Genomic DNA, 15,054 nt, shown 5'->3' with positions numbered 1-15,054 from the left:
TCCTTCCTTCCTTCCTTCTTTCCTTCCTTCCTTCCTTCCCTTCCTTCCCTTCCTTCCTTCCTCCCTCCTTCCCTTCCTCTATCTCTCCCTATGTGTCTGGCTTCTGTCTTAAATCAGTTGTATAGAAAATTAGGTATTCCTCTTTAAAATTAACTAATCAGAACTATCTGTCATATGTTCACCCATGCATTGGTATAGGATTATACTTCACAGACTGGAAAGAGTTCTTATTTCTTACTTAAAGGACTGAGCAACCTCTTTGGCTTCCTAATGGCCATCATTCTGTAATTTTCAGGTCTTCCTATTATTAGAGACCAGCCTTGGCAATAAAACAAAAATTGTCTCCTGTTTCTGTGGTCATTTCCAGTGAATAAAAGCATTGCCAGGAAGTGAACATGGGAGCTAATTTTCTTACTGAAGCTAATTTTCTAGAAGAATGCTTTTTGACTGTAAGAAGTTTTTAATAACCCACATTGTTTTCATCATCACAAGATGTTTCCCCCCACAAATGTCTACATTTATGCAGTCATTGATTTGTTCGTCAAACTTTGATAGAACACAAGCATTTGCCCGCCAGAGACCTACCACCTTATCCCTTGATCCAGTGTTCACATATTATTTTGAGGATTAGGGAGGGAAGGAGCAATTTTTTGTTCAACATGGCCTAAGTTTAGCATTAAAATTGAGACAATTGTATAGATGCATATTTGTTGGTGAAACTTTACTGTTTCATGGAGTCCAAAAATTATCCACTTAGATAACCATGTAAGAGTAGGAGAAATATTCAGCAAACCAGGCTAGTTCTCATTAAATAAACCTAGAATTTTCCTCCTATGAATATTTGAAGTATATTCAGTCATTAAGTCATTCATCAAATTTCTCATTAACAGTTAACATTTTTACACAGTTTTGCTTTGTTTTGTTTTTAAATCCTTACCTTCTGTCTTAGAATCATTACTGTATTGGTTCTGAGGCAGAAGAGCAGTAAGAGTTAGGCAGTGGGGGTTTAGTGGCTTGCCCAGGGTCACACAGGTAGGAAGTGTCTGAGGCCACCTAGGACCTCCCTTCTCCAGGTCTGGCTCTCAATCTACTGAGCGACCCAGCTGTCCCCCATTTTTACACTGTTTTTAATAGATGATGCCAAACTTAAGTATATTCATTCTTACTTGGTCTTCAGAAAGAGAATACTTTTTCCACTTCTCTTTAGGCTTTAACTGCTTCTCTTCTGTGTTATTTTCTGGCTCTTGTTCCTCTTTCCCAACTCTTAAAGATGGAAATTCCGTAAGGTCCTGCTTTTGACGTTTTCCTCCCCAACTTTTCCTCTTCTCTTTCTTTATACTCTCTCCCTTGGAACACATGAAGTCCCAATTTTTTATTAACAGTTCACTTCAGCCCTGCCAACTAGAATCTCCAATTGCCTGTTTCTATCTTCACTGTTTCTATCAGTATTGCCACCATTCACTCAGTCTCCCATATTCTAAAACTTTGATGCTGTATTTTATTCTTCTCATTCCCTCACCTCTTAGATTTCCAGAGACCAAGCCCCATTGATTCTTTCCCCACAATATATCTCACACCTGTCCCTTCTTTTAATATCCTACCACCATATTATTGCTGGCCTCATTATCACCTATCTGGATTGTTGCAGGAGCCATCTTATCTGTATTCCTTTATACATTATCTTCTCCTTCCAAACCATGTTAAATTCCTCCAATAGAATGAGGAAACAAGCTAACAGGGATGAAGAAGATGATGGTAATGAAAACTCACATTTATATAGCTAGTTAGGATTTATGAAATACTTTATTCACAGCATCTTTGCAAAATGTTTCCATTTCCTTCCTAATTATGCCCCAAATGGTAATACTTTTGATTTTTCCATTTTTATTTTCAGCAAGACTTATAAAATAATGCCTCCTTACCTTTCCTATCTGCCAATAAAGAAAGCAACAGGTTCTTTTCTCCTTGTGTCTCCTTGTTCTGTAGAAATTAAGTAAGATTCAAGGAATAAAAGACTGTCATTTCAAGATCAAAAAGATCCATGGGATTTGATAGTCTGTGGCAGAAAAAAAAAATTTATTGCCTGTATCTCTGGAAATTTTTTTCTTTCTGTGTCAAATGAAGATACCAGATGGGATATCCTAATTCATTAGTATTGTCTACTACCTGTCTCTGGGGAGTACTTGGCATGGCAGAGCAACACATGTTTAACCTCTTTAGAATGGCCACTGGTCAATAGAATAAAGACCTGGTATTAGTTGTAGCATGGTAAGCTGTCAATAACTCATTTCTCTTTTGTGGGCCTGAAAGCTTCTGCCTGCTACTTCTAAAAGCATCTTCTCTCTTATCATAGACTCATTCCACTGTTGGTGTGGTATGCTGGATTATCAATCAGATTAATAGTATCATCCTGAGCCTGAGATTTACTAGTTACATCAAGTTGGGGAAGGTTTCCAGATCTGTAAACTGGAAAGACTAATAATCTACATCATCACATAATGCCTTACAATTACAAAGCATTTTACATAAGTATTCTCTCTAGGATTTCCCAGTGATCCTTTGAGGGAAATACTATTGGTAAGGGAATTAAGTCTCAAAAGAAGTCAAATTACCTCTTGCCCAGGGTCGCACAAGTAGAATGTGCTTGGGGAGAGGGAGCACGTGTCAAACCCAAGTCTTCTTGACTCCCAGTCCAGAATTCTGTTGATTTCTCCATACTGCTTCTCAATAATAATACCAGTGCTATCCTCCTCATAAGACTATTTGAGCATCAAATACAATAACATATATGAAATCTCTTTGTAAACCATGAAGCACCTTACCAAATGAAAGCTAAAAGTATGTGGATCGTGGGACCATAGGACTCAGAACTGAGAGGGAATTTTTGGTTCAAGTCCAAGGGTTTCTTAATCTTTTTTTGCATCATAGTCCCTTTTGGCAATACAGTGGACCCTATGGACAGGCCCCCTGTTCATAATAATGTCTCTAAAGTAAAAAAACTAAAATACACAGGATTTTACAAAGAAAATTATATTGAAATGTTTTTTTCACTATTCATGTTCTTAGTCCCTCTAAAATCTATCCATAGACCCCAGATTAAGAACCCCTAACCTAGTCTATTCTCCTAGTTCTACTGACTTCAGTTTTTTTAAACCCTATTTTCTGTCTTAGAATCAATACTAAGCATTCGTGCCAAGGCAGAACAACAGTGAGGACTCAACAATGTGGGTTAAGTGGCTTGCCCAGGGTTACATAGCTAGGAAGTGTCTGAGGCCAGATTTAAACCCAGAACCCCCTACCTTCAGGTCTGGCTCTCTAGTCACTGAGCCACCTAGCTGCCCCCTCACTCTCTTCACTTTGATCAATTCATAGAAGTCTTCCCAAACTATTCTGAAAGCAGCCTGCTCATTTCTTCTAGCACAATAATGTTCAATCACAATCACATATCACACCTTGTTCAGTCATTCCCCCTTTAATGGACATTCCCTTAATTTCCAATTCATTGACATCACCAAAATAGCTGCTACAAATATATTTGTACATATGAGTTCTTTTTCTTTAATCTCTCATCTAGTAGTGGTATTGTGCCCAAAATTCTTTTTCCTTACCCTTCATCCTTACATAAATCAAAGAATATGAACTATTTTATAGCTTTTTAGTCAGAGTTCTTTAGAATGAGTGGACTAGTCCAGTGATGGGCAAACTTTTTAAAGAGGGGGGCCAAAGGAAAGGAAATGTTTGTCTGTCAGTCTGTTTCTAAGGCAACTCTTTCAAAGTTTCATTGTATTGTATCCTACTCATTGTATTCGTCAGATTAGGAATAATGTCACGCGGCCAGATAGAGCATTTCAGGGGGCTGCATCTGGCCCGCAAGCCGTAGTTTGCCCATTACTGGACTCTATAGCTCTACTAGCAGCACATTAGTTTTTCAAGGCTTTTTTTTTTTTTTTAATATTTCCCTTCCATCTTAGAATCAATACTATGGTCCCAAGGCTGAAGAGCGGTAAGGGCTAGGCAATAGGGTTGAGTCATTCGCCCAGGGTCACACAGCTAGGAACTGTCTTGAGATGAGATTTAAACCCAGGACCTCCCATCTCTAGACCTGGCTCTCAATCCACTGAGCCATGTAGCTGTCCCCTCTACAAAAGCTTTTTGACTAGATTTTTTTTTCTTTTTCTATACAAGGACTTTCCTCATGTTAAGTATAGCTATTATAGAATAAAAGATTCAAATTAAAATTGGGAAATAAGAGCCAAAGATTCTATTCCATCCCCTTCCCCCCACCACACCCTTGATATAAGAAATGTTCCTTTTTCTTGATTTCCTGCCCAAAGGAGTAATAGATATAAAGCACAAATAACTTTTAAGGCAGTACACCTTCCTACAGATACAAATATGAATAAATAAGGAGTTAGAGGTCCTGTTAATTCTAGGAAAATGTGACTGAACTTGCTATGGTTGATTGGAATTCTCAGAGTGTTCTGATGAGTACATTTTATTAATAAGATGCTTTGTATTTTTAATGGCTTATTTGTGGGAAGTGGCTGAGTTGATGTTATGTTCATTACTCATTTTTATTAGGAAACATAATTAATAAATATTAAAATAGAAATCTCAAGGAAATAATCTGAATGCAAAATAGTTGGGCCACTTGGCAGATGTGAAAAATGCCCACATGGGTTTATACATGTGATGTTTACCCTATTTTCGTATTTATTGTGGCTATACTCAATGTGGCCTATTATTCCTTGCTCTTTTAAAGTTTTAATTGTAGTTTCATTTTTCTTATATATAAAACAAATGTAGACTTTTTTCAATTAACTCCCTAAACACATCCATAATGAAGTCTTCGAAGCCCAGCACAATATTTCTCTTTAATATACACATATGACACCACTCCCTTTTAAAAATAAACATTTTCTTTTTAACTGAAAGACCAGAAATATTTAATTATGTGTGTTATCAATCAAAAACAAGTATTTGTTAGATGTAGGTATAGAACAAATACAAGGTAGTTTGGAAAATGATACCACTAGCTCTTGGTGGGGAACAGATTTAATGGAGAAGGTGGTGTTTGAAAGCTGAATCTTCAAGAAAGTGAGGGGTCCTATGAGGCAAGGGTGAGGAGAAAGCATATTTTAGATATGAGGGATAGGCCTGTACAGAGGGCACAGAGACCTAGGGTGGAGTTCTTTGTTTGGGGAGTATCAGAAAGGTCAACACAGTTGGACTATATAGGGTGGGGAAGGGAATAATATATAATAAAGTTAGAAATGCACCAGGAATCCATTTTGTAAAGGTCTTTAAAGGAGTATTGAACAATTTCAAAGACTTTTATAAACTGATAAAGAATGAAAAGAGCAGGTCCAAGAGAACAATTTATACAATAACAACAATACTGTAAAGACAGATAACTTTGAAAATTATAAGAACTATGATCAATACAATGACCATCCATAATACCAAAAGATCAGTGATGAAGCATACTATCTACCTTCCCTGACAGAGAAGTGACAGATTTATAGTATAGAATAAAACATATGTATTTTTGTATAGTCAATGAGAGGATTTGTTTTGCCTGACTATGCATATTTCTCAGAAATTATTTGTTTTCTCTTTTTTTCCCCAAAAAAATTAAAGGGAGAGAGGGAAAATAGATTTTACTTAAATTTTTAAAAATACAAATAGTGTAATGGCGGGACACCAGGGATGTTAATTATTATTATTAAAATGTAATCTAAATGGTTTGTGGGTTCACACTGGGTTGAAGGAGAGAAAGGACCAACCAGGATAGGGAGACCAGGCTTTACTGCCAAGCTGTTAACTGTCACAGGAATGGCAGTTAGGCCCAGCAGTCACTCAGCCCACCTAGGCTAGGGTCTATGGACCCAGGAGGCAAAAGGTAAAAGTTCTATTCTATACTTATAACCTAAGGGCAAACCACTGGGGTAGGGGAAGGACTTGACTACACTATTCTACTGACCTAAGCCAGGCAGGGCCCAAAGGAAGCAGTACTGAAATCACAGGGAAAACTCCTCCAAACCTGGTTCCAGCCAGGTTTGGTCAGCTCAGCTAAAGGGTCTGAGGATGGCTTTCAATTGGGGTTTCACGGTAAATCCAAGGATGGTCACAGCCCTTCCTGCTAGGTCCAACACTAATACTAAATTAATCTTCCTCACAACAATAGAAAGCTGGGGGCAGGAGATGTCCCTCTATACAGAATGCTGCATGATCTTTTGGAAAAGGGTCCTGTATTGTTCTGCTTTATTATTTTATTTTGTTATAAGAGTAACAAAGCTTAATTTTTTACTTTGTCATGGAGTGGGGAGGTGGGATAACAAGTAAATGTTCGTAATGTAAAGACAAAACATATCAATAAATGAAACCTTTAAAAAATTAATGAAATCTTTAAAAAGACCTAACAAGGAAGTTTATATAATGTCCTAAAGATAACAAAGAGAGCTACTGGAATTTTTAGTGGAGTTTAGGAGAGTGCAATGAAGTATCAGAATTCTGCTTTTAGGAGAATCACTTTGTCAGCTAGATTGGAGTGGGGAGACATTTAGGAAGCCACAGCAGTGGTCTAGGTGGAAAGGTGAAGAGGGTCTGAATTAGGGTGCTAGTATTGTGAGCAGAAACTAAGGAACAGGCATGAGAGATTGTTGTGGAGAACAAGGTTTGGCAAATGACCAACTATATGGTGAGTGAAGAGTTGAGATTAATAGCATACATAGACATTATAGACTTGGAGGACTGAAAGGATCAAGGTACCCTTGATAGAAATAGGGACGTTTAAAAAGGGGGTGAAATTTATTATTTTTTAATTAAAATTTTTTATTGATTAATTAATTTAGAATATTTTTCCATGGTTACAAGATTCATGTTCTTTCCTTCCCCTCCTCCCTCCTGGGTCCAACGAGTAATTCCACTGGGTTTTACATGTATCATTGTTCAAAACCTATTTCCAAATCATTAATATTTGCAATAGAATGATCATTCAAAGTCAAAATCCCCAATCATATCCCCATCGAACCATGTGATTGATCATATATTTATCTTCTCTATTTTTATGTCCACAGTTCTTTCTCTGGATGTGGATAGCATTCTTTCTCATAAGTCCCTCAGAATTTGTCCTGGGTCATTGCATTGCTGCTAGTACAGAAGTCCATTACATTTGATTTTACCACAATGTATCAGTCTCTGAATACAATGTTCTCCAGGTTCTACTCCTTTCATTCTGCATCAGTTCCTGGAGGTCTTTCCAGTTCACATGGAATTCCTCCAGTTCATTATTCCCTTCAACACAACAGTATTCCATCACCATCAAATACCACAGTTTGTTCAGCCATTCCCTAATTGATGGACACCCCATCATTTTCCAGTTTTTTGCCACCACAAAGAGCACAGCTATGAGTATTTTTGTACAAGTATTTTTCCCTATTATCTCTTTGGGGTACAAGCCCAGTGGTAGTATGACTGCATCAAAGGGAAGGCAGTCTTTTAAAGCCCTTTGGCATAATTTCAAATTGCCCTCCAGAATGGCTGGATCAGTTCACAACTTCACCAGCAATTCATTAATGTCCCAATTTTGCCACATTCCTTCCAACATTTATTACTTTACTTTGCTGTCATATTGACCAATCTGCTAGGTGAGAGGTGGTACCTCAGAGTTATTTTGATTTGTATTTCTCTAATTATGAGAGATTTAGAACACGTTTTATGTGTTTATTGATAGTTTTTATTTCTTTATCTGAAAACTGCCTATTCATATCCCTTGCCCATTTATCAATTGGAGAATGGCTTGATTTTTGGTACAATTAACTTAGCTCCTTATAAATTTGAGAAATTAGACATTTGTCTGAGGTTTTTGTTATAAAGATTTTTTTTTCCAATTTGATGCTTCCCTTCTAATTTTAGTTGAATTGGTTTTGTTTGTACAAAAACTTTTTAAATTTAATGTAATAAAATTATTCATTTTCTATTTTGTAATATTCTCTATCTTTTGCATATTCTTATATTCCTTTTTTTCCTACAGATCTGACAGGTATATTATTCTAAGTTCACCTAATTTACTTATAATTTCCTTCTTTATATTTAAATCATTTACCCACTCTGAATTTATCTTGGTATAGGGTGTGAGAAGTTAATCTACATGTAATCTCTCTCATACTGTAGTTCTTGTGAAATAGTAGGTTTTTGTCCCAAAAGATAGGATCTTTGGATTATCATACACTATCTTGCCGAGGTCCTTTATCTCTAGTCTATTCCATTGATCCTCCCTTCTGTCTGTTAGGCAGTACTGTATTGTTTTGATGACCACATTATAGTATAGTGTTATAAGGAAAGAGCATATGAGCAGGATCTGGAACAGAGCAGAGGCAGGAATGGTTCTAGAATTCTGGAAAAGTGGCAGGGCTGTCTTCTAACAGACACTTAAGCCTGGAGGTTGAATCTTGTCTTGTCTCCTGGGGTGGACCTTGTGAGCTGGAGTAATTGTTTCTTTGACTCAACAGTTTTGAAGAATTAGATTATTTAGTTTCCAATTAATTTTAAATTTGCCTTTCCATAAGCCCTTATTGATTATGATTTTTATTGCATTATGGTCTAAAAATTATTTCTGCTCTCCTACATTTGTTTGCAATGTTTTTATGCCTTAGTACATGGTCAATCTTTGTATATGTATCATGTGCTGCTGAAAAGAAGGCATGTTCCTTTTTATCACTATTTATTTTTCTCCAGATATCTATTAGCTCTAATTTTTCTAACATTTTATTCACTTCCCTTACTTCTTTCTTACTCATTTTTTTGGTTTGACTTATCTAGTTCGGATAGGGGAAGGTTGAAGTCCCCCAATAGTATGGTTTTACTATCTATTTCCTCCTTAAACTCCTTTAGTTTCTTCTTTAGAAAGCTGAATGCTGTACATTTGGTGCATATATGTTGAATACTGAGATTTCTTCATTGTTTATACTGCCATTCATCAAGATATAATCACCTTCCTTATCGCTTTTAATGAAATCTATTTTTGCTTTAGCTTTGTCTGAGATCATAATTGCTACTCCTGCCTTCTTTGTCTCTGTTGAAGCCCAGTAAATTCTGCTCTACTCTCTTAGATTTACCCTGTTTAAGTCTATGTGCCTCAAGTGTGTTTCTTGTAGACAACATATGGTAGGACTCTGGTTTTTAATCCATTCTGCTATCTGCTTCCTTTTTATGCAATCAAGGGCATATGAAATGGCTTTGACATGGACACAGGCCACTTCATTACCAGAGCCTTGAAAAAAAAAGGGAAGTGAGATGGCATAAAAAATTTTGGAATGGAGAAGGAAATTATGATGAATAGCTTCTATTTTCTCTGTAAAGTTTGAAGTCTTTTTATTGAAAGGGCAGGGGGAAGGGACAGGAGGAGATGTAGTAGACTTAAAGAGTGGAAAATGGAATCAATTAGGGATGAGTAAAAGAATCATGTTGGAAGGGCCTAGTTGAGATCAGATAACAGAAATTTAATTATCTGACTTTCTTTAGCTCCATCCAGCAACACAGAAATAAGAGCATATAGTTCAAGTAGTCTAGGCCTAAAATTTGGTAAAGCATGAGCTGCCATAGGACAAAAGAACAAGGGATTTAAAGGCAAAGATTGTTTACAGTTGTTTTAATATTTAATCTCCCCAGATACCTATCAAAGTGTCATATTTATAGTAAGTGCTTAAAAATGATTTTTGAGTTATTATTTGAATGAGTACTTTTCCTCTTATAAGATACAAATTGTACCAGATTTCTAAATTACCACATTTTTATGCAGTTATGGGGAAGAAGTCAGAATTTTTTTTTTTGCAAAGCATTTAGCAGCCAGCAAGAATATTAAGTATTTGAATGAGATTTGTGATCTTGTTTATTTAATTTTCTGAATAAATGAGGTTTAACCTAGCAAACTCTTTTTTGTTTCAACTATTTTTTATAAATCTCAAAATGCATTCACTTACTCTTCTGCCTTGGCAAGTAGAATATAATGAGCATAATTAAAACTTTCTTGGTTAACTAAAGATCTTGTAGTATTTCAATAAATGTCCATTTTTATTAAATAGAACAACTCCCCAGAGATTAACTACCATCCAACTGTAACATACTTTTCCCAAAAAACTATGAGTTCAGCCTCCCTTCATCATAGCACTTTATCCAGTTAATCAAAAACAGTCAATCAAAAATAGGCACTGTGCTAAGTTCTAGTTTAACAAAGAAAAGCAGAGTCCTTGCTCTCCAAGATCTCATGGCCTAATAGGAGAGACAACATGCAAACAGCAATATAAAGAAGATCTATAAAGTGTGTATTGGAGATTAGCTGAGAGGCAAGTCACTGAGATTAAGAAGGACTTGGAAAATGTTTCTTATAGAAGATGGGACTTCAGCTGAGAACTGAAGGAAGATGGAGAAGCTAGGAAATGGAGATGATGAAAGAGAAAGTTTCAGGCTTTGGAAGACAGGCAGTGAAAAGGCCTGGAGTCATAAGATGAGATGGCTGTGGTCAAGAAACAGCAAGAATTCAGATGTCAGTGCCTCACTGATTATGGGTGGCAGAGAATGAGGGTGAGGAGTGGGGAACGGAAGTTTAAGGTATAAGAAGATTGGAAAAGTAAAAAGGGGCCAAGTTATTAAGCCAAACAAAGAATTTTAAATTAGATTCTGAAGGCTATAGGGAGTCACTGGAGTTGTCTTCCCCAATAGAGAATCCTCAAAAATAGGGACTCGTCCTTCTGTTTGCTTTATATCCACTTTTTTCATTTCTTATCTCTCAATTCAGCAGTAGTCTAAGGATGAAAAAGTATACACAGTAGCTGGCACATCATGAGTACTTCATAAATGTTTATCAACTATCCAACTGCCTCTTCTCTCTTTCAGAAAAGCCAAATAAAGAAGTCCTTTTCCCTTCTGGACAGAAAAATTTTTAAAAGGTTTTGTTTTTTCTTTTAATCCTGCTGGAATACACAGCTTTGATTTTTACTTCTAAATTTTGACTTTTCAAAACACAAAACAACTTTTGCATTAACTGATACAGTCTGTTGAGCCTTGTAGATTGTGTAACATGAGCAACATGTATCTGAGGATTCCCCTCTGCTGAGGGTGAGAACTTCTTTCTGACTTTAGTAATTAAGGAATCCAAAATTTCCCCAGTGTGGACATCCCTTCTCTCAGGTTATATTATATCCTTCTCTCTCTCCGTCCCCTGCTATGGCCAGTCTTAGCTTGGAAGGGTCATTAGCAGAGGGGTGGTCAGCAGTAGATTAAGATTTTTGGCCATAGTAAACTCATGAAAACCATCACCGGGAAAGACTCCGGGTCTTTCCAGAAAGAATCTTCCAGAGACTTTGCCTAGCACCTTGGCATAGTCTCAGAGAATACATAGCTACTGTGGTCATTGGGCTAAGAATTGGGTTTCTACTTCTTCCTTATGCCTTTGAGTAAAGGAAACTAAGATTCAGGAAGCTGCAGAGATTTGGGAAGAGGGAGCAAAAATGGAAGAAGGTTAGTCTGGTTAAACACATATTACATTCTAGCTGATCTGTATGAATCTTACATGTACTTATTTTTTCTCTCATTAAAATGTAATTTCCTTAAGGACAAAAAATCGTTCTTTCCTTTTTTAAAACCCAATGTAAGTTCTAAGTGCTTAATGGGTGTTCATTGTAAGTACTTAATAGATGCTCACTAGTTGTGGGCTAATTTCAAAATTGTAAAAGAGACTTTGGGAAAGTCTTCTGACTCCAAAGATCATCCTATTGAATATGCTTAATGTAAGGTTAGGGAGGAGGGGGGAAAGTAAACTGAGTTCCAAGATGCTTTCTATTATAATGAGATTTTCTTTAGAAAAAAATATTACATTGAAGTATGATTTGACTTTTATGTTTAGTAAAAGAAATTGGGTTACAGTGGAATTGCTCATTGGCTATGAGAAAGGGGTGGGAGGACGAGAGTGAAAGACATGAATCATGTAACCATGGAAAAATATTATAAATTAACTAAATAAATTTTTTTCAAATTAAAAAATAATAAAATAAAATGAAATTGGGTTATCTTATAGAAGTATTTTATGAAAATATGGAATGTTTTGGACTTAGAGTGGGAAGGGACCTTAAAGACCATTTAGTCCAACCCTCCTCATCTTATAGCTAAAAATTCTAACAACAGAAAAGTTAAATGACTGGTCTGAAGTTAAGTCACAAAGATAGGAGGAAGTTAGGTGGCTCAGAGATTAAGCGCTGGGCTAAGAGTCAGGAAGACCTGAGTTCAAATTTAGCTTCAGATACTTATTTGTTGTATGGCCTTGGACAACTTACTTAACTTCTGTTTGCATTATTCTACTGAAGAAGAAGGAAATGGCAAGCCACTCCAGTATCTTTACCAAGAAAACTCCATTGGCAGTATTGGCATGCTATGGTCCACAGAGTCACAAAGTGCTGGACGTGACTGAACAACGACAACAAATCCAAAATTAGACAGCAAGGTGGTGTCAGGGCCAAGATGAAAACCCTGGCATCATGACTGCTAGACTGGAGTTCCTTTCACTATGTCATACCACTTTATCATTCAGGTTTACTTTTCTCAAATCAAAAATCTTAATAATTGGATCTAACCTAATGGTCTTTCTAAAAGAATTATTATCCATTTCACTCTGGCAGTGGAAAGTTTTAGAATAGTTGGAAGTGGTTCTTTTTCAAATCTAATTAGACATAATCTGTCCAGCTTCCAATAAGCAAGATTATATTTAGATCTTCCCTCTGAGGAATAGCCTTTGGCATCTGAATGAAGAGATCTCATTTCTAATGGTCAGGCCTCTTGGAATGATTTGTGTTTATCTCCAGTGTTAAAGACAAAGGACACTGTCATCATTCTCTAACAGCTTAATGATTGGCCAAGCTTTGCTGGAAGAATAACAGAAGCTTTCAGACAAAGATTTGGGGTGACTTTGATGCTACTGTGGAAGTGAACCACCTTTCTATCCACTTCTGAAAGTCCCTGCTGTTTCCATTTCAAAGTGGGTGAAGCCATAATAAACACAGAGTGGATACAGCTTAACTTTCTCCAAAGGACCTTAATAAATAAAAGTGTATTGTTTTTGTTTTCCAGCGGCACAATCAGTGCAGAGCCTAGAGGCAATCTCTAGTTTTTATTTCTTTTGCTGTGCTTTTCCTACTCACTTGTATTAGGGGCCTGCTTGATATCATCACCTTGTTGCCATATCTGCTGGTGGAAACAAATCTGTCCCAGCTGTTTCCTGTCGATACCTTGTCTGGAGTGAGCAGTGTGGGCCCACCTCAAACAGTGCTGGCTGATGGTGTTTTACTGATAAAACCAGCCTTTTCATTACTGGTTGAGGAACAGCCTTCACGATGGGATTATGTGGATTTGAAAAACAAATTCATCCTCCAAAAGTAGATTGAAAGTAGGTCATCTTCAATCAGAAATGTAGGGCATGATTGGGTTGAGGCTTTCAGTGCCAGTGTGATGGAGTGAAAAGAAGTCTGGATCCAGAACCATAAATAAAAGGAGAAGACCATTTCTCTTTCCTCCAAAATCATTGGTCAAATAGACATCAGTCCATTTCAGATTGGTCAGTGAAAATTTTCACCTTTATTATGCTGGTTATCTTGATGCTGAATGACAACTTAACCAGTTAGAAGTAGAAGCTGTGATGGCTGGGCAACAATCAGATCCACTTTTTTTCATTCTCTTCTCTCTCAACTCAGAAGTTGTCTAAGGAGGAAAAAGTATGTTTTGCTGCAATGGAAACACTGGAACAGCAGCAATCTGCTGAAGATTCATCAGTCTCTTGCTGAATGTTTCTCTTGCACTTATGTAAATAACAGGACAGGGCACGCTGGCTTCAGATATTCACCAAATAACTCAGCATAGTGAGAAGACCTCATCCCTATTTCTTCTTACTAGCTGGATGATGATGAGCAAGTCTCTTAACTTCTCTAAACCTTGGTTTAAACAGTTTAAAGAGCAACCTACTAACTACACCAAGTATTGAAGATATTAGGACCCAGGTTACTTAAAAACCCCTTTTTACTAAATTTTACCCTACAGCAAAGTCTTGAGGAGATTTTGGTTACTAAAAAACTCCACGATCACACAAGATTGGTTTATTTTACATATGTGTTTGTGTGTGTTTGTGATAGATCATAGGATTATAGGACCATTGAGTTAGAGATGGAAGAGACCTTTAACATGAAAGGAAACTGAATCCAAGAGAAGTGATATGCTTTACCCCAATCTCACAGGTAGAGTATAGGACAGACCCAGGATTTTGTACATGGGTCATCTTTTGCAAAATCAAGTATTTTTTCCCATTATTTCACTTTTTTTTTTTCTGAAGAGAAATCCTCCCCTCAAGTCTTAGTATCACAGAAAGATCAGAGCCCCCTTTCTAGGTTGTGGTAAGAGCAACATCCTTAGATATTCCATACCATGGTTGTTAGTTTATTGTTTTCTTTTAAAAGTATTGGAACTGCCCTCAAGGTCCAAAGGACTAAGACTCAAGCCATTGTTGCAGCCAGGACATGAGGGATGGGAGATCCTCCCTCAAGCCTTTTGGATGACCATAAACCAGCAAAATTGTGTCAAGCTAACTCAGTGCTTTGTCCTGGAAGAATTTCCCTCTCTTGCTCTATATGTCTCTCTCTGGCTAGACTACGTAACCCTCCTTTTATTAACTATTTTTAAAAATAAACTTTTATTGCTATTTTCTGTTATTTATATCACCATAGTTATTCCATATATCCTTCACCTTCTCTCTCCCAAAGAACCATCCTATATGACAAATAATATTTTTTTAGAGAGAAAAAGTCAGTACAATTGATTAGTACATTGAAAAAGTCAAGAAATGTGTAAAAAGTCTTAACACCTGTGGACATCCCACCTCTAGGAAGAGGTCTCAGTGTTATCTCTTCATTCCAGTATTCTTTGGACTTTATAATTTCATTATATTAGTATCCCTTCTATATCACAGGGTTTAGGACGATGGCACCCCCTGCAGCATGGAAACCTTGTGTAAAA

Source organism: Gracilinanus agilis, chromosome 1, assembly GCF_016433145.1.
Source record: "Gracilinanus agilis isolate LMUSP501 chromosome 1, AgileGrace, whole genome shotgun sequence".
Taxonomy (NCBI): Eukaryota; Metazoa; Chordata; class Mammalia; order Didelphimorphia; family Didelphidae; genus Gracilinanus; species Gracilinanus agilis.
The sequence above is the reverse complement of the archived record's forward strand: the minus strand, read 5'-3'. Positions refer to the sequence as shown.